The sequence below is a fragment of the Cyanistes caeruleus genome, chromosome 16, assembly GCF_971803275.1.
Source record: "Cyanistes caeruleus chromosome 16, bCyaCae1.hap1.1, whole genome shotgun sequence".
NCBI lineage: Eukaryota > Metazoa > Chordata > Aves > Passeriformes > Paridae > Cyanistes > Cyanistes caeruleus.
The window spans coordinates 210,895-230,339 of record NC_141716.1 but is presented as its reverse complement, the minus strand read 5'-3'; the positions used below and the strand labels follow the sequence as shown (position 1 = coordinate 230,339).

At 38.9% G+C, this 19,445-nt stretch overlaps 1 protein-coding gene across 7 annotated transcripts in view; it reads left to right on the top strand.

The window, feature by feature from the left end:
* The window catches only part of SULF2 (sulfatase 2), a 94,284-nt gene that overhangs the window by 23,975 nt on the left and 50,864 nt on the right, over positions 1-19,445 (top strand). Inside the window, exon 1 of one of the 7 annotated variants that reach the window (XM_086852495.1) lies at positions 13,641-14,051. The exons of 4 other annotated variants lie outside the window; for them this stretch is intronic. The gene's annotated coding sequence lies outside the window, so the exon portion shown is untranslated. Of the gene's footprint in view, positions 1-13,640; positions 14,428-19,445 lie in introns of those variants that run through there. 2 more of the 7 variants (XM_086852489.1, XM_086852494.1) reach the window with 2 other exon arrangements.

Below are 19,445 nucleotides of genomic sequence, written 5' to 3'. Positions count from 1 at the left end.
TTTTGATAAGGGACAATGTATGTCTGCTGAGTGGAGAGTTAAAACTCCAAAGCAAACATCACAAATTTTCCTCATCTAAGGGAACCTTGGGAATTTTTAGCTTTTAAAAACTTGCCAAAGGTTTCCTATTCTACTTGCTAAGAATTCAGATTTCTAATTTGTCTCACTGTCTACTCTAAGATTTAAACACTGAATGTGATTAGCTTTGCTGAACAGATGTCGAATTGAATGGCCTCTGTTGATTCAGAGAATCTGAGTAGTGTCAGGGTTCAGTTACTATGCTTTCAGGAAGGCCTCCTGTTGACAAAATGAGCTTTCTTCTTTCTATTTCAAATTTCTGTGCCAGAGTCTGTATCAGCATGCAACTGGACTCAAGAAAAGCACATATAGCCACTGAAAAAGCAAGACAAGTGTACAGCTACACCTTCTCTAAGCCACCCATGCATTACTTGCTCTGCTAGCAAATTAAGGGGAGGTTCCCTGTTTGCCTATATTAGACAGGTACCTTTTTGCCTGAATGAATATTTTTGACCAGTTAGTATCCTTCTGGATACCGAGAAGCAGATATGCCATAACTCTTGTCTGTTTAGCCATTGATCAATGGTTAAAATCTATCATGTAAGCTCAGAGACAGCGAGAGCAAGGCCAGCTTTACCTCTGCATTTGGTGTGGAAAAAAGTTTAATGATTTAACACTAATTTTCCAACTTTAATGATTTAACACTATCACTCTGAAATGGCTTTATTATATCACACACTTTATTATTTCAGCTTTAGGTGCTTTATTGCTACATCCTCAAAACAGCATTGGTTTGAATTAACTGTTTGGTAGTCAGAGTGGTACCTTGTGATGCAGAGCGCTTTATTACTGGTTTTGTTCTCTCAGGATGTTTCTGTGATTTAGTGCATGATGCCCACCAGAAATTGTGGACTTCAAAGTCTCTGGGGTCTAAGTTAGTAACAAATTCCCACTATTCCATTCCTGTCTTCCATTAATCTTGTTGCTGCCCTTTTCAGACTGTTAGGCTGTGTGACCAGCTCATTGCCTGGAACTGTCTGTAATCATGTCAGTCATTAGAATTGAATCAGAATGGTGAATATTCATTTCAAGTCATATAAGCAAATAGGTTTGGTTCATATTTCCCAATGAATGTTTGATGTCAAAAAAGGAAATATGTGCCCACAAAGTCAGCTATGTTCTATTCTGCTTCTTTGGCTCAGATTTCCTGCAAAGCAACATAAAATCAACTGCATGAAACCCAAGCAACCAAATGCTTCATTACTTAAACACTAACATTTTATTCAAAATAGTAGTCCAAATTAAAGCTGTTCAACTGGAATTTAGTGATGCTGATTGGTGTGAACACTGAGCATTTTGCTTTAATTTACTCAAATTATGAAATATAACAGGGAGATAATTGCATTGTTTTTACAATGTAGTTATATTCCGCAGCATCTGACTTTGGCAATACTTTTCCACATAGTATCAGAAAAGTAGTTGTAGTCTCCTCCTAGGGCTGTTCTTTTTTAACTGGGGTTGGGGGGCATTGCAGAGAATTTTGTCTTCTTTCAGGCAGTATTTAGTGGGCAGTAACCTTTTCATCAGGTTGCTTATATCTGGGGAGTCAGTTATTACTTCCCTGCCATTTCCTCAAAACTCCTGAACTGGAGTTGGTTGCAGCAACTACGAGCTAGACTGAGTATCCAGACAAAGTAAAAGACCTCATGAAATGACTGGATTTTGAAGTAAGGTTGAAAGGTGATGCTAAACTTTTGTGATGCCTGTCAGGGGGGTTGAGTATTGCAGATAAGAAACACCATGTTTCCATCTGAGTTAATAGGAGGCCCTACTGCTCAGAATTTATGTAAATAATGATAATACTAAGGAAGAAAGAGGTATCAGCTAAGGTCTTCATACTATAGAAAGATAGGTTTTATTTAATGTTATTTGAAAGTCACAATTCAATGATAACAATTATAGGGTACTGTCTTACAGTTCTCTTGACAACAGACCACAGGAAATAGAGCACACGTTCTTGTTACAGAAGAAATAGAGATTATGTCCTGTAATTGCATTTTTTGCTGTCCCTTGTCTTGTAAGAAGATGTGTTTGGAATATGTTAGTGTCTCTGGGCTTTTTCTGACTGTTTGACATTGTTGAATTTTGAGAAAAGACTAATCAGTTGTTTCCTAGGAAAAGGAAAAAAAAACCTTTAAGAAAAAAAAAATCATTTTCTTTTGTGTGTGTATGTTAAGAACTGTTCTTATGTAGAACAGGGACTCCACTTGGCTGAGGGTGCTGTGGGACTGGTCTTTCTGATTTAACAATCTTACTCAGGCACAAAAGCTAAAAACAGTGTTGATTATATGATCCGTGGTTTCATTTGCATGCATAGCAGCTTGGCAGGAGGGTCAGAAACAACCGAACAAAACAACCCCATTTCTTTTTTGTAACTTCGTTTTCTCTTCTTTTTGCTTTTTGACCAGTTAGTTTTTGCATATGCTGTCTTTAAGAGTGAACCCAGCAAAACAGAGTTCAGAAGGCTTTCCCACCAATAGTTCTAATCTGCCAAGACACTGAACATGCCCAGAAATACAGTCCTTGTATTTTGGTATTGCATTCTCTGTGCTGAAGTATTCATGAAAATATTTTTAATTGTACAGTTGAAGTGAGTCAGCTGTACATGAATTAGTGTATGAACAATAGCATTTCCTAAACTTCAGTGTTTTCCTTTTCACTTTGTATTTTTCTTTTCCTTTTGGATATAAGAGCTTGCAAATCTTACTGATGTTTTAGTAAAAACATTGTAATTTTATTTCCTTGTGTTATAGTTACATGAAAATGTAGCAGATTGTGAGAAACTGGAATTCAGAGAACTTGTAGGTATAACAGGACAAGGCTTTGAAAATTTGCTAGTAATTTGTTTATATGGTACAGTCTTGAAATACTCAATTTTGAATTTCTTCCAAAGGACTCTTTTTTTCATGAAAGTATCTTTTCCCAGACAGATGAAAATCTGGCTGGGGGGTTATCCCATGCTGTTTGCACATATGTAGGTTTATGTGTACTGTGTTTAAAGATGCATCATTATTGATTTTCTTTTCTTGAGTTTCTTGTGTCATTTATCACATTCTAAGAGGTCAACTTCACTTTCATAAAGAGTTTATTAATAATCTTCATTCAGTTAACGTAGCCAGGGAACACCACCTCCCCTGCAGTGTAGTGCCACCTTTCCCATCAGAACTACTTCACCTGCATTCTTTGTGCAAGATTAAAGTCATGCTGTGGATGATACATCTTGCATATTCCCATTTAATTTACAAAATAAGTGATACTGTAACGTTTGCAGTGGCCTTTGACAAAATATACAATTTTAATCACCAGCAGGAGATCCTAGAGAGGTCACTGGCATGTGACCTGAACTACTGCTGCATAGAAGCCATACTGCAAACAGTTACTGAAAACTTAGTACTATAGATGCAGGGTATGTGACAAACTTCTGATGGGAGTTTTACTGGTCCATGTAGTTTGGTCTTGAGAATATCTTTCTCCAGTGTGTTACACATTCTAATAATGTGATATGCAGAAAAAAGAAGCACATTAATGAGATATATTGCTTGATAAATTCATTTGATTTCCTCTGGTTTTCATATTCTGCACTGAGGTTAGTGGAATTGGGGTGGCATAATTTAGGACAAACGGGATAAAATATGATGTCAAGGGTCAGAAGAAAACAATGCTGAGAATTTCCAGGAAAGAGCAATAGGAGCTTGAGCTCTTTTAAGTTAACTGACACTTCTGTAACAGAACATGGCTTTGCATTTTTCTTTTTGTGGTAATTTGTAATTTTAACTTCCTTCTTAATCTTGGTCTCCTCTTTCCTAGCAATGTGTTTTGCAAGGCAAAGGAGTGCTTTGTACTCTGTGGTCTCATGAGGTTATCTGCTGTAATTTTCATTTATTACATTTTGCTTTCTTCATTGGCTCTTAATTTCATTTTATCATAACTTGGCATGTTGTTTAGTTGCTGTTTTCCCGAGGTCTGCAGCTCCCCTGCCCTCATCATGTCACTTTTGATTAAGCAACTGCAAAGCCCTTTACCCAGCTTCTAAAGGGTAAAAGTCAAAAATCAATAATGAGTTAGTCCTCCCAAAATGAGTAGCAGTGAGAGGTAAATGAATGATCATGATTAATAACAGTGAAATGGAAGATGCAAAGTGGGGAAAAGTGCTCACTTTAGCCTAAACTCAGAGATTTATTGCCGAGTACTACAAATAATGGAATCATCAGTCTTCCAAGGACTAAAAAAAGGCATCTGCTGCAGCCATTTTAAAATATGTTGAAAAAAATCTTGCCTCTTCATCATTGTCTCTTGTGGCCCAAGAGTATCCTTATATATAATTATAAAAGTATATTTCTTCTGAGTATAAAATACATGCTGCATAAAGAAATAAGTATATAAACTTCATAGTTGAAATTGTTTGCTTCTTGTACAGTTTAAAGTTGTCAAGACTGTTGGCAAAGGAAAAAAACCCCAGTATTGTTGGTTACTGTGAATGTGTGTACAAAGATACAAGTGTTCATGTGGTTTTCTAAGATGGTAATTGCACTTGCTGAAACAGGGGATAATGGAATGTTGCTAATGGAGTGAAAAGAGAAACTTGCCAAGGACATAAGGCAAAGAAGACAATTGAAAAGCTAGAGCTCTTACGAGATAATGGAAAAAATTAAATTATATATGGTCAACAATGCCTAGTGTTTGGTTATTGACAACAGAGAGGACTAGCTAGAGACAGGACCAGTCTTACCTTGCTCACTAAAGATGAAATTATACAGAAATGGAGAGGAGTCAGTATTACATAACTGGAAAAACTTTATTAGCTGTTTGTAGCTGAGAGTTAAGTTGTCCATATCAGAGAAAAAAAAACCTTCCAGGCCAGTCCAGCTTCTGCAGGAAGCAGTACTATTGGTTTCAGCTGGAATTCTATATTCTAAGAGTTCTGAATTTGCATCCCAGGAAAGAGTAATATCTAAGGTATCTCAAATCCATTCCTGCACAGCAAAATATGTCTGCATTTCTACAGGTGGGTGGGTGGGAGCAAGCTCAGTGAAGCATAGAAATCTCTTCCTGGGGCAGATATAATAGCAGCGAGTTCTGAAGGACTGTGTGTTACAGCACAGAACAACATCCCCATAGATGTGAGGCTGCAGCTTCCTCTTTCTGTAACGAAGCCTTTTTTGGCAAACTAAAGGCTTGTAAAGGCTCTTCATTCAGTAGGAAAAATAGAGCAGTGGTGAAGTCTTTAGTTTTTTTCTTTCTATCTTTGAATAAACTAAATAGGACTTGTTCTGTCTTCAGCATGAGAAGTCTTGGGTAACTTCAACTATTCTGGGTTCAAGAACTCATCATTATCTTAGTTTTCAGTATCAACTTCTTGCACAGTTACATTCTAGTTGCGTAAATTCATCCTGTGGCTTTTAATGGATGTGTTATCACTGTTCTGGGTCTTATTCTTACTATCATGTCTCTTGTGTACTTCCTCACCTCTTCCCTATTTACAAAAAATCCTTTTAACTTTGAAATCTCTTTGTGCCCTATGTTTCACATAACCCATTAACTCTTCAGAGAAATTCCTACTCTGATCTATTCTTCTCTTGTATTCTCCTTATCCCTTTGGATTTACTTATACATATGCATGTCTTTCCTAGCTATATGGAGTCCACTTATCTTACACACATCTGTTCTGGAGGATTTGTGTCTTCTTTGTGAAACTTTCATCTAGTGATTTGGATACTTAATTCACATTCGCAGTGAGGTCAGGAAGCTGCAGCCATCTTGGACCCCTAGTTCTATTGCCCAGCAACATCCCAGCATTCTTGCAGCAACCTCTTTTCGTTTATTACACATACTGTTAGTTTGCTGTGGGGTCTGGTACTGATCTTTCAATTGCATTAAAATCAGCTATTTTAGGATCTGCTATTAATTTCAACCCTTTTTCCCTGGAAGAACAGAAATGGTATCCTGAGGTGTTTTCCAATTACTTCAAGTAATTAATGCACCCTTTTTTCTTTAACATTCTTGACTGAACAATGGTGCAGAAAATGAAGAGCTTTCTGAAAGAGCAAAAGCACTTTCAAAAAGAGTATTCCACCAGTAGAGAGAAGGAAGATGGCACAAAGGCTGTGATTGACTTAGTTGCCAATGCTACTGAGTGGCAGGGTGGTATTCATGTTCCTGGGCGGTTCATTATGTTTGATATGATCAGTTGGGTTGCGTCATCCCACTTGAATGGGAGCTGCACTGTATTAAATTTTATTGCATGCAGTCCGTTGTTTCTTGTTGGCTTTCATTCTGGGCCTGCTTTTCTCTTCTCCTGGCTTTTATTGTCTTTTGGAGCTGTTTAAATTGAAGGAATATATACACATGGATTTATTATTATTTACTGTCTACATAGATGGTTTATATTCATTTGATCCATCTAAATTATTCTTGTGATTCTGCCAGTTTGGAATGTAGCCAGACAAAATATACTCTGGCAGACACATTCATGGGTTGACCTTTTCTCAATCAGTAAACTAACAGCAGTGATGCTTTCTGGGTAAGATTTTGGGATTGTGACCTAGGCTGCAGCTCAAGTCATCAAACTTTCTGCCTCCAGCAATAGAATATATTGCCTGCTGAATTCTTCTCAATCATTTTGTCTTTTAACCTTTTTTTCATTTTAGCGAGTATTGACTTCTTGTATAAGCTTCCATGTTTTCTTCTCAGGTGAAAAGGGACTAGAGACCTCCTGTTTGTCATTCCATTTGGTACATCATCTCTGAGCCTCACTGCAGTAGCACAGTAGATGACAAAGCACGTAGCTAAGTCTGAGGGCTCTGGGCACTTAGATACGGACTTCTATGTTTGGCATATGGAATTTTTCAAGTGTTCTGAGAGCTGCAGCTCTAGTCTGTGAGACTCAATCTGTCTGTGAAAAATAATCTCTTAAAGTCCTGTGGGAAGAAACCTCAGATATTCTCATGTCAGACACTCCTGTTTGGCACAGGAAGTAGTGAATGTACTTTGGAACTCTGGAAGGATTCTCAAGAGTTACTACTGGAGTCTGTCATGAGAGTGATGAGCATACTTATTAAGTAAACTGAAGTACAAATAAATTCATTACATTGACAGAAATCAAGAGTGTTCAACACAGTTTCAGGACCTAAAAATAGCTGTGTAAATTTTCAGAACTGTTTTGTGTGTCTGCATACTACTTCTGAAAAATCAGTCCCCTCTGTTTTGGGGATGTAAATGACACTTACTATAAGTAAGATATCTTACTTGTAATTTGTTTTTTACTGATAATGCCAGAGCTTTGCAATGATAGAAAAATAAATAGTGCTTCTAATTATTAATACATTTCTCTCTGAATTCAGGATCAGACATACTTACTGGAATTAGAAATAATACATATTCTAACCCGAAAGAGCAACTATGATATTTAATTTTTCCATCTGAGCGTGGCACCTGAGACACTGACACAGGTTGCCCAGAAGAAGCTGTGGCTGCCCCATTCCTGAAAGTGTTCAAGGCCAGGTTGGATGGGGCTCGGAGCAACCTGGGATAGTGGAAAGTTTCCCTGCCTGTGGCAGACAATTGGAAAGAATGATCCTTAAGTCCCTTCCAACCTAGAAAATTCTATTATTCGAGACATCACTGGGTCAGTGGCCATTAACGGTATAGTATTGTAGTTATCTAGGCTTTTTCATATGCAGGAACCTTGTCACGACCTTATAGAAGATAGTAAACTCTAAAGGTAGGGGAGTGATGCTAAAGCTCATATTCAACTTTATTTTTAACATTTTGGAAATGAAATAAAGTGTTCTTTAAGCAGGGGCAGCTTGTTTCTGTTTCAGTGTCCTTTTTATCTTGAACAAAGTAGAAGGAATTTGGATGGCTTTAGTGTCCCTTAAACATTATATAAATAATCTCCACCCTTGACAATTTGTAGAAAAAAATGAAACTGATTTGTCATTAAAAAACCATCTTTTTCAAAATTATAGTAGTTTAAATTTTAAGAATGCACAAAGTATGCATTATATCTTTTAAAAGACTGCATGTTACCAGTACTGAAATAATGAAGCTACCATAACACTATCAGAACTGAATATCTGCTTGCTGATACATCTCTGTGGTCTCTAGAGGAAGTAACCTGTATTTGTAAACAAATACACCAAGTGACCTTACACAGAGGGAATCAAGAAATCCCCGAGGTCCTTGCATATGATCAGTAAGAGAGATGCCAATGACTGGTAGGTGAGCATTTCTCATAAAGTAGCTACTCCATCTCTGATGAATCCGTCCTGACCCTCAAGGGAAACCCACAAAGCACCTTCAAAAGATAAGTCTTAATATTAAAATTCATTACTCTGATAAAAGGTAAAAATGATAGACTTACTAGACATATGGGTTTTAAAGGTATTTTAATTTTCTTAACTTCTCATTTCTCCCACCTCAGTAACAAGTCTGTATTTTTCAGCAGATGAGTTATTACCTTATTTTAACGATCCAAACTGTCCTCTTTTTCCTCGTTAGCAAGCCTTCCTGTATCAGAGATATGAACTACTTTCCTTTCACGTGGCTTGGTTAATACATTAATTAAATTCAGAGCAGCTTAACTTTGAAGATAGCTGCTTCTGTTTCAGATCTGAAGAAGTGCTTGATATGCCTGAGGCTGTGTCTGTTCATTTCCATCTGTAGCAGTTGATCTAATAACAGGTATCACATCCCACCATAAGCTTTGCCTCACTTGTCCTATTGAGGCAAGAGAATAAGACAATTCCTTTCTGCATGTGCGAAACGCAAGCAGTTGTAATTTTCACTCCTAATGTTTCTAGCAATTGTCCATTTGAAGCCCAGCTTAGAATATATATTAATATTCAGTCAGATCCACATATATATATATATATATATATATATATATATATATATATATATATATTACTGTTTAAAGTATTTGAGGTAGAGGGGGAAAACTGCTGAACAGTGGTAATTAGGAGACGATGAAAAGCAGAGTAAGTAAACTCAGCTTTCCTAATGGAGGTAAAGTCTGGGTGCATCCCTTTGGACTCTGTGCCTACTGGATAGGTCTTTGTAAGTGTAAGTACTTCTGCTGTAGGTGCGTCACGTTCACCTGAACCTAAAGTCTCCAAATGAATCGTTTCTATGGCAAAAAGTGCAAAACATGGATTGTACACCTGAGGCAATGTGTGAAATCTGTAGAGGCAAGATATGGAGGTGACCGTTCAGAGTGCTAGGACTGGGCTGCTGGAGATAAATGGGGTGAGTGTGGTCACATGAGGAGACCCATGGCTGATGGTGAATGCCCAGGGGACCACAGGAAAGACAAGGTTGTCTCACTGAGGCCTGCTGTTCTAGGCATCTGCTTTATCAGTTGATTATACATTTTTCTGCTTTAATACTTGCAAATCAGAGCATTGTTGTTTTTAGATAGACATAGAGTATTTTATCATTACATGCTTTACTACTTTCTTAGGAAATGTTATTTAGATAAGGGAGTGGCTGTTGTCCTTTCTAGAAGAACTTTTAGTAAAAAATAATGTAGTAGTCTCACATTTTACATCACATACCAAATTGTGCTGAGAGCACAGTTGATCATCAATGAAACAATGTGTTCAGTTGATGATTGGCCCGTTGCTCCATGTCCATAAAACACCCAGGTATTGGAACAGGAGGCAGCTTGAGCACTGTAGTACAACCTGTTGAAAGCCTACCAAGGGAAATAAGATCAGGATGTACAAAAGAAAAAGATGTATTCTTTAGAAAAAGGAAAAATTTTTATTAAAATAAATTAATAAGTTATTGCTGACTTACAGGTAGCTATTTTGAGGGCCACTTATAAATGGGGTAAAAGGAGGCTACTGTTCTTTTTATGGGCTGGGTGGCCAACAGTAGTTCATTGAGTTAACATTCTTCATCCTTCAGATACATCCTTGAGCATTATTAATAGTATTAATACTCAGGACACACATACTAATTTTATATGTGAGCTTCAGGATTCTGCTAGTGTTTTCTTACGAATTTCCCTTCGGCGTTGCAGGAAGGGTTTGGAGTTTGTTGTCCATGTAGATGTGGTATCACTTTTATCAGTGCACTATGGTATTACTTTTATTGCTGTTACAACCTCCTCATCTTTGTTGCTTCAATATTTTGCTGGATAGCTTGCATTCACTGTTACAAATTATGATCAGAATTAATTTGATTAATATTAAACTAGAATTAAATATTGCAAACTCATAGTTGTAAATAAATTCATACAGTGTACCATACTTAATCTTCATTTTCACGCAGAAGAATATGACGCTTAGCATTTGAATCGAGCAAACTAGATTTTTTTTTCCCTCCTCCTTTGCTTTTCCTGGCAGCATTCCCCTTTTTCATTTTTTGTAGTACTTCAAAATGTAAGAACCATTTTCCCCTATAATGTGACTGAACATTTATTGAAAGTGAAACTTCACTTTAAAAGACAAGTGTCAAGCAATTGCCCATAAAATCATATTGAGCTGAAGTCTGTCATCTAAAACGCATGTCATGTGAGGGATCAAGGAGTGGAGCATGTTTTGCTGTTTATGCCTTCTAATAGCATTTTGATTTGTAGTTGAAGCAGTATTTACACATTTTATGCAACTGAAATGCAATTGTTTCTAGTAAAAAATAAAACTCTATAAACTCTGCCATAAGAGCTCTGACCAGCGTAATTACTGTAACACCGGACTGTAATAATTTATACTGAGGAAAAGCAAGGGAGATCAGGCTTATGTTCTGTCATTGGCCTTGTATTTAGGTCTTTAAAGATGGCTCAAAGCATGTATGTACACATTAAGAAACATGAAGGCAGAGAGGAGAAATCTAAATGACTAATGGTGTGAGAGGTTTACATGTGATGAGCTACTATAAAGCTAAAGATTACCAAGTCTGAAGAAGAGTTAGAAGGCATTGACTAAGTACTGGAAGTGTGAAAACCAACCCTATATTTCTGTTTCATGTGACATGAGAGCAATATTCAAGCTCTAAAAGCACAATATATTTGGCAAAAATGAAAAAGACATGCTTTGCACAGCATGTTGCTTAGCTTCTATGTTTGGGGTCTTTCAAAATGACTTTTTAGCTCCTCTCGACTGTCATCTTTTTTCCCAGAAGTTCTCTGTATCACTGACATGCTGCCCTTCCCTCATGACAATTCCCAAGCGATTCTTATGCCTTTAAGTTTTGACTGTTGTCTCAGGACTGATTGAAAGATAATGCTGTGGACCCCTACTATCTGCCAGGTGGATCAAAATGGTTCCCCTTTACATGCAGCTCCATACTTAGTAGTCCAACGTGCATTGCTCCATACATATTTCTGTGCTATACTGCTTGAGAGGAAGGTTGACAGAGAACCTGTAGATTAAATTTTTGAAGGAATTTTTGTGGTTAACAATGCAGATGGATGTGTGATATTTACAGAAATGTCTGCACGTCTGTTTTCTCCTTACTTTAATAGGTAAATCCTAGGATAATTTTAGACAAATTATTTAGATGGTAGGCAACATATGTTATTTGAGGTGCAGTAAAATGAATTCAAGCTGTTAAATGGCATGCAGTGAGAGAAATCTGAAGTTTATTTGGTGTAAAAGCTCTGGTGTAGCAGTGAAAGGGAATGATCTTGCTTTTGCATTTTATCTTTTGAACTCTGATCAGCTATGATGATCAGATACCAATGATATCCTTTTCCAGGTAGTGAATAAAACGACTTCCTTTATTAAAAAAGGAGATACTTGAAAGGATTCTTCATCATTGCATGAGTCACTTTTCAGACCTTCTTGTTTTACCAGTAATTTCATATTATTTTATTGCCTTAGACTTCAAATAAACCACAGTATTTTAAATACATCTGTACCCTTGAGTTTTTGGCAATAGGAAAACTATCTAAAATCACGAAATCACTTCAAGTTTGGATGCATAATTGTTGTTACCCATCCTGTTTTGTAACTGTGCCAAACAAGTTCTTTTGAAATGCATGAGATGGAAATGCCATTCTCTTGAAGAGGAAGCACCTTCCACTTTGCAGGGTTGTCTCAGACCGGGGGTTGTATTATCCTCTTAATGTGCTTGCATAACTCCCATTAACATTAATGGAAATTTCATGCACTCCCCATGAGGTGAACATACTCTTTTGTTGAAATGAATGATCTATTGTGACAGATTTTCCAGTGACGTTAAATCAAATTTAGATTCCTATATTAATGTCAGTAGTCCTAGTTTTAGTATCTTTTGATGTATGCAGTTTATATAAATGACATTGTAGCTTTATATTAGGTCACGTGTTTCTTAAAATGGAAAATTGCATTTGCAGTCCTCTAGAAATACAGGGAGATGGTCAGTTTTCTTCTTAAATGTGAGATGTGGACCACTGTATAGCAAACTTAGTCTTTTCTTTGGCTCGGTAGTTACTGCTTGCAGTCCCTTTAGAGGTAGTTTATAGAGGTTGTGTGTTGCAGGCAGCAAACTGTTGGCCTGTGGTTAGGACAGAGTAATGCTGGGTTCCTCGCTCTGTTCCTGGCCTGAAAGACTGTTTGACTCTGAGTAACTCAGCTAGTGTCTTTGGACACTAATTCATGTCTAAAATGTGCAGAATCAGAACATCCAGGCTCACGGGTGTGTTGTAAAATTGTCAGTAAATTTCTTTGTGAGTTGAAAGTTGCTAGCAAAAGGTCGAATGTTATCTTGGAAAGCAGTAAAATAATTTTATCACAATGTTTGTGGGACGTAGGTCCTATTTTATGCATGTCATGTTGGGTCTATGGTTAGTGTAACTCCCTGTTAGGAGTGGTTTATTTATTGTAATACAGTTGTGCTGTTGCAGCCCCTAGTGTGAACCCTGTAGTACTTAGATACGGTGTTTCACCTCTATTGCTCATTCCTGTCCACACAGGAGCACACTTGGTACCTTAGCAGTGATGTGCTTGTGTTTGGAGGAAATGTGTACCATTTCACTTGTACAGTATCGTCCAGTCACCGCAGGATGCTAATTTAGGATCTGTCTATGCACAGCCAAGAACAGAGCCAACAGTGAAAAATCGATTCAAGACTATTAGCCTTCTCCAGCAAATTCCAGATGAGGTTATTGGGGGCAATGCTTGTTTCAAAGCAAAAGTCCTAATAAATCATAAATTGAAGAGAATATTAGCTGTAATAAAAACCGTCATGAAATTCTGATGTAACCTGTGCTGCTTGTCTGACACTATTAGCATGGGAATGCTAGAAGCAAATGTTTCATTCTTGTGTTTTTGATTTTTTTTTTAATCATGTTAATCTGCTAGTATATTTGAAAGATACTTATTTAAGAAGTCTTTAAAGAATCCACTGAAGAACTTACCGATTTAGATAGTTACCCAAACAAGTTCCAGGAGTAAAGGCTGCAAGTAGTGTAGACAGCACCTTCTGTGGACACAGTCGCTACCCCGAAGAGCTTTGTTAAGCATTTCTTAATTACTAATGAATATTGGGCTGTTTAATTTCAACTGCACCAGTGGAACGGGGGTCTGTGTTAGCATCACCTTTTAGAAATCTTTAGGCTCTCCCTCACAGGTGTCTCGGGGCAGACGCAGGCCTTCAGCCCCTTTAGAGTCTGCCACCTCCGTCCTCGGCCCCACAGCGCTGGGGATGGCGGGCAGCTGCTGCGTGGGGCTGGCAGGACTCGACGGACGCTCGCGATAGAAGAGCTCAAGAACAGCACAGGCTATGAGGGGCAATTGAATTCCCCTTCCTCCGCCCCCCATGGGCTATCCCCTTTGCTTATAAAGGCAAATGCACCGGGCTGGAGCTCGGCGTCGGTTCCTTCTCTTTGGAGCGGGGCTGGCTCTGGGACCTCCCCGGTTCCCCCGTGCGGGGCTGCGCCATCGCCTTCGCCGCGCTGCTGCCGCTGGACTTTGAACAAGCCCGGGGCTGGTGGAACAGGTTTCCTCCCTGCCGCCGCTTGCGTCAATCCCGGGAGGAGGATCCTCGAGGTAAATGAAGTTTTTAAACGGGAAAAGGAGAAGAAGGGAGAGGAGGAAGAAGAGGCGGGGTCAGCACTCGCCCGAGCGCTTCCTCTAAGCGCTTCTTTGGGAGACGGGATTCGGCTGCTGCCCGGCATCGCGGCTGGAGGATGCGCTTCCCCGCGCCGCCGGGCCCCGGGCTCCGCGGGCGGACGGTGGCTGCACCGGCCCTGGCCTGGCACGGCTGAGCGCCGGCTCCGCGGGTAAGTGAGGAGCGCTAGAGGGGAGGTCCGGAGCCCCCGCCCCGCCTCGCGAGTTGGGGACGGCGGGGCGGCCGTGCCCCTTGTGGGGTTGCTGGCCAGGGAGCCAGGCTGCCATCGCAGGGAAGCTGCGCGGCGGCTCTAAGGTAGCTGTATAGGGACCGGGAGGGGGCTGGAAGTCGAGTGAGGGGGCCCGGAGCGCAGGCGGGGACTGCAGGCGATGTGGTCCCACCGGCCTCGGCCAGCCCTGCTGGAAGCTCCCCGAAGCTCCCCCGCCCTGCTGCGGCCCTGCCGGCCAGGCCCGGCGGGTGGGCGCTCGCTGCGGCTGCGGCCCGGCCGGGGGGAGCCGGGGGTGCAGGCTGAGGGAGCCGCGCCGGGGCTGTGCACAGAACAGGTCCCAAAAGACAGCTGAAACCACAGCGCTCAGCTTCACCTTTGGCACATCACCGGACGGATCCGGGCAGTGTGTGTATCTGAACGCCTGGGTGTGTTTACAGCTGCATAAACAGGGATACTGGTTTTTTCCTGTATACAGCTACAAAAAAATGTGTTTACTTGGTAGAACGTATTTGTGTAACAGTGTCTGGTTTTCCCAACTTTTTCTATCTTAAAGCACTTGCATTCATTCCCTTATAGTATTTTCAGAAGTGAAAGTTGTTGAGTTACTGTACTTAATACAAGTTAATATAATTATCATTAAAGTCAAAGACTGCGTCTATTATGTGATGATAATAGGTAAAATAGCAAAATAATTCTTTGTTTCTTTCAAGTTTGGTTGCTGCTTATGGTGCAGAGAAACATGTTTATTCTTGGGTATTTGGGGGATCCAAATAGCAATTTAACCTATCAGAGGACTAATTAATTCTCTATGTGTCACTGGGAAACTCTATCAGTAATAGGCAAGCAGTAGACAGAAAGAAAGTATATTGAGCTGCTTAAGATACTTCTCAAAATATCAAATCCTAGGGAAATCTATAACTAATTTCCAGTTCTATTTAAAATAAAGTTACAAGATATGAATGAGATTGTGTAATGTGGCCAAGCTTCTCTGTGATAAATATTTAGTTTTGGTATAGAGTTCACCAGCATAAGGCAACCAAGTCAGAAGAATGTGTCTGGATAGTAATTCAGTGCTATAGTAGTCTGGAAGCTGTGTTCCTGACTGTAAATTAGCATAACTGTAATCTTCAGGAGTCACATTTAACACTGGGGATTTTATTTTTGTACTTTCTCATAAATTTTTGTGTGCCTGGGGGGGAAAAAATCAGGAAGTAGAAAACTATAAGCAAATGCAGCATGTCGTTGGATTACAGCAGTAACGTTGATACCGGTCTTCCCCTGGGAACCTTGTCAGATTGCAAACAAGATTCTTCTCAATCCACATATAAAAATATGTTTATCTCTTACAAACACAATATAATGGTTTGAAGTGATGGTTGACACCTTAGTGAGAAAAAAACGTAGCATAACCAAAGCTTGATTCAAAGGGGTGATTCAGGTTACAAGAACAGCAGCACAGCTGAATCCATTTAACTGGCAGAGTGGATTTAATTGGGGTGGTTGCTAGGGAATGGCTCCAGCACCATGTATTTCAATGAATTTAAACGTTGGATGAATGTCACACCTAGGTCTGCTTAAATAATCCACCTGGTATTGGCTTCAGCCATATTGAGAGCAGCTGTGTGTTACTTCTCTCTAGCCGGTTTTCCCTTACTGTGCAGTTCTACCACGTGGCTCACATGCAGTTACTGTCTTCTGTGGTGGCTGCTGGGCAAGTTGAACTTGTCATACCAATTCTGTATTTAGTGTTTTGCGGTGTTTATTAAAAGAATATTTATTTAAAACAGATTTAATAGGATATCTAATATTTATATATAAAAGAATATTTATTTAAAATTTTATTTAAAACAAGCCAAAATAAATAAAACCCAAAACCGGTTGAGGCAAACATTACTAGAAGCAGTAATTTCTAGAAGTAGACTTGAAGTGAACGTATATATTTGATACAGAATTACAGGAAGTCAGATGTTACTCTTCACTATGTTGTAATAACTGAATTACCTGACTTCAGTGAAGTTGCACAGAGCTTACTCATGGGACAGTTGTGCTGGGATTTGCATTAGTGAGATTGTGAGCAGCAGTCTATGCAAGCTACCGTCAATTACTAATTTTGCATATGTGGGGCCTCTTACATCTGTGCCAAGCAATACTAATCAACAGCATGTTAAAAATACCATCTGGGATAGAACTGACATCAGTCATCCCTGTGCATTCTGCCTATGCTGCTATGGACCTGACATTAATTACTGAGGGCAGTGTTATAAAGAAATGCTACTTAGAAACTTTGCTGAGTTCTTTAAAAAATGGAGTGTGGATGTCTGGCTTTATTGCTTCCACATTTATAATGTGAGTTAGAGTTACATTTTGTGTCACCACAAAGAAGAAAGTAAGAGGACCAGACTTTCTCAAAAGCAGTCTTCTGAGAGGTTTGATTGTTTAAGCATCTTTAATACTGGAGGATGGCCTGCAGAGGCACAGAGAGCAGTGGACCATCTGTACCACTCAGATCAAAATGCATCTTTGGAGAGGGTGCTATATTAAAAGTGAGGCAAGACTGGGGCACTGCTGTGGAACTTTCTGCCTTTATCTGTGAGTTGCAGATTAACCTTGTTGACAGAAATGGGAAAAGAACTGTTAATAGGAACTTCGTCTTGTTTCTTCCTGAAAGTTCACCAAAGACTAGGTGTTAAAAAAACCAATCTGTATTTGGCTGCTGGAAATCTATGAGAGACGTGCTTGTGTTGCTTTTCTGGTAACTACTTAAAGCTAGCTTTTGGCTTGTGCTGCATATATGCTGTTAGTTGTGGCATGTATGTCTTGTGAAAATATACTTTAATAAATAGGCTATTTTCTAAAATTGCTTTAATTTTCACACCTAGTTATTGGTCTGACTTTTGCACATAATTACATACTTTGAGTTGATTCCTGGGAGTACTTAACATAGTAGTTACATAATGGTAGGAACATATCACAGTAGCTGAAAAATATTCATTATGGGGGAGTGAGAAAGAGGCAACAGTGGAATTGGTGGGAGATGCCTGTTGTACCTGATGTGAAATTCTCACTTCCAGTTGCAGTATCCTTTCAGAGATCACTAATTCTTTTAAACACAAATAAACAAATGTGGATAAAATAGCTGCGGGAAAGCAGTTTATGTGTGTCTCCAAATGTCTTAAGTATTTCATAGACAGCTAAGCAGCTCTCTGAGCTGGGGACAGCTTCTACTTTTAGTTACAAATTAAGTGTGTGAGGGGCAATAAACTGAGAAGAGGACTGGCTGAGGGCGGAGAGAGGCAATTAGGTCATGAGGTTGCTTCCATGCATTTGTTTTAAATATGAGAAAAATGTAAGAGACTGTTAAATGCACAACACTGGAGTGCAGGTAGTTATGACCAGATATATTAAGAATGGGCAGCCTTCCAAATGCTGCAAGAAAAGTCAGCAAATGCTCTTATTTTGAGAAGCTGTTGGCTGGTGTTGGCTGAAGGAAAAACCCACATGAACTTCCAGACCTTTAGAATAATGGTTTTGTGTAATGAAATCATCTATACTGTCAGTTTATTTTTTTTTTTTGACAAAAGTACATATGTAGTAATTTCTGAAAAGCAGAGGGCATTTCTCTACCTCTTCCCTCAAAAAGCTCATGTCCAAGAATATGTGCCTGCTAAGCAAACTTTCTTTCTATCCTCCCCTGTTGAAACAGATCCAGGTTTCTTCCTCTAGCTTTTGACTATTCTGGACAGTAGCAGCACATTGACTCTGACATGATTCTTCCCAATTGTACTGTTGCAGATGGAATTCTTAGTACAAGGAATGAAAATTGATTTGACTTCTCAGTTTTTCTTTTGCTATAGCCTGACATTTCTGAGCAGCAGCAGCAGATACTAAAGCTGCTTCTCTAAAATTTATAAAATCTTTCCCTACCCATTGGAACAAGTGCTAGGATATTTAAATAAGTCTTTAGTTTATAGGGAAAAAGGTAACTTTGCCTGCCTGTGAAAGTCCTCACTGGACAGACTAGTAAGAAAGGAGGATTTTTCATTTCCTCAAAACCTATTAGTGTGCAAATTTGGAAAGTAGCCTCAATAAATATTCCATCATAATATAGCAATGTATCTGTTGACTTACGTGAAAATTCAATATACATTTCTTATATGAGCATAGAAACTGGCTATAATTTTTCAGACCAGTGGTTTTGCTATTGCATGAAAACTTTGATTAAGAAAGTATATCTCAAAGAGCAATTGCTGACAAAGAGCAAGTAATAATGTCGCTATGAAGTAATCTGCTGGAGTAAAACCAGTTTTCTTTAGGGACAGAGTAGCCAACATGTTTCTTAAGGTAAAACACATTGTGCCATGTTCTTTCTGCTCTGGCATTTCTGGGCTTTAAAAAAAGCAGAGAATCTCTCTTGCGTCATTTTTAATTGATTTTTCTTCTTGTACAAGAGATCACTGGCACCAGTCCAGAAAAAGACAGGGAGCAACTAGGGAATTCATAAAAAATGGACTCACTGACTGCTGGATCTGATGAAATAATTAGTACTTGCAATATTTTTAGTACATTTTAATGTTATTTTCACTTCTGAAACCAAGAGAAGATCCCTTTATATCAGAAGATGACTGAGCAAAACTGTGATTTCAAAGATTTTTCAGCATGCTAATTAATTTCTTGTAATCTCCTTGTAGGAATTGCTAAGAATTTTTTATTGCCTCATTAACAGGAATAGTACCAGTTAGATGTGCTCTGTTTTGCAATCAAGTCAGTTTTGGGGCATATGCTCTGTTTTGCAATTCAGTCATAGTCAGTACAAGTCATTTTGGTGCATCCATTCCCAAACATTTCCAGTAATGGGCCTTCAAATATGTTCATTATTAATAACGGTATTTTTGAGAAGTGTATAAACTTGGAAGCCAGCAGAAATGGTAAAGGGATCTCGCGCTAGTATCAAAACTGTAGTAGACTTCAAACAGTAACATGCTGTAGTTCTAAGACCAGGGCAGCTTTGCTCTTTAATGGAGTGTATAACAAATATTTTTGAGTGTTCTCTGACTTTGCAAATACATTGTTAGCTCAGTGAATTTTGCTACAGTCGTGTTTAAAA